The sequence below is a fragment of the Mandrillus leucophaeus genome, unplaced genomic scaffold (genome assembly GCF_000951045.1).
Source record: "Mandrillus leucophaeus isolate KB7577 unplaced genomic scaffold, Mleu.le_1.0 Scaffold141, whole genome shotgun sequence".
Classification (NCBI taxonomy): Eukaryota; Metazoa; Chordata; class Mammalia; order Primates; family Cercopithecidae; genus Mandrillus; species Mandrillus leucophaeus.
The window spans coordinates 2288888-2290119 of NW_012101377.1; positions in this window are offsets into that span (position 1 = coordinate 2288888).

The window sequence follows — 1232 nt, forward strand, 5'->3', positions numbered from 1 at the left end:
TGAAGCCTGTCTCCCCAAGTCCCTGAAAAACACATCTGTGACACTCTTCCTGAATCCCAGGGCACAGGGAGTATGGCTGAGCATGCCAGACTGCCTGGGCTCAAATCCTGTCCTGCCATGAACTGCCTGGGTGTCTTTGGACAAGTCATTTGACAGCTCTGAGCCTCCGCCTCCTCATCTGAGGATAATGGGAATAATGAGGGTACCCACCTCATGGAGATGTGATGAGGCTTAAAGAAGAAAATGCATGCAAAGTTTTAGCATAGTACCTGGCAGTGAGTAAATGTGCAATAATATTAATTATGACTATTTTATCAAGAGGCCTGGAATCTGGTCCCAGTTCTGCCACTGTTTTCCTCCCTAGGCCTGCCTGAGTTTCCATCTATAAAGTAGGTGTTAATTGATTAAATGAGATAATGGATGCCAAAGAAGCTTCTGAGATGAGTGATTATTTCTGCCCTTTGAAGTTCACTTCCCCGAAGCTGCAGGGTGTTGTCACCCCCACTCTGTCAGGTCTTTACTGGGCTCTCCGTCTAGGCAGGACCCGTTGCTGAAGGGCCAGCCCATCTCCTCCCTTCTGCCCACAAGGCAGAATGAGAGGAAAAGGCTGGGGTTGCCTCAGCAGGGACTGTGGTTAGACAGGACGAAGAACTTCCTTCCGGACTGCAGGATGCTGCCCTGGGAAGGAGCCAGAGGTCGTGGGACTGATGCCGTTTGGGGGGAGGAGTTGCTTCCAGGGGAATGGCCAGGCCCAGCCAGTTAAGCCAGAGTTAGCCAGTGGGGTGAATCTGCTGGGCAGTGACCTCACTTCCAGAGACGCTGATGGGGCCCTGTTTAAACTGGCCCCAGGGCTCCCAGGATCACAGAGACGACAGACAAAAAAGACACAGAAACACGATCCTCCAGGCACAGACAGCCAGAGGCAGTGGTTACCAACCAAGAGACTACACTGTTCCCTCCACCCAGAACACTCTTGCCAGGCTCTGGAAGCGGCTGACCATCTTTCCTAGCCTCATTTAAGACTTGCTTCCTCGGCCGGGCGCGGTGGCTCAAGCCTGTAATCCCAGCACTTTGGGAGGCTGAGACGGGTGGATCACGAGGTCAGGAGATCGAGACCATCCTGGCCGACACGGTGAAACCCCGTCTCTACTAAAAAATACGAAAACTTAGCCGGGCGAGGTGGCGGGTGCCTGTAGTCCCAGCTACTCGGGAGGCTGAGGCAGGAGAATGGC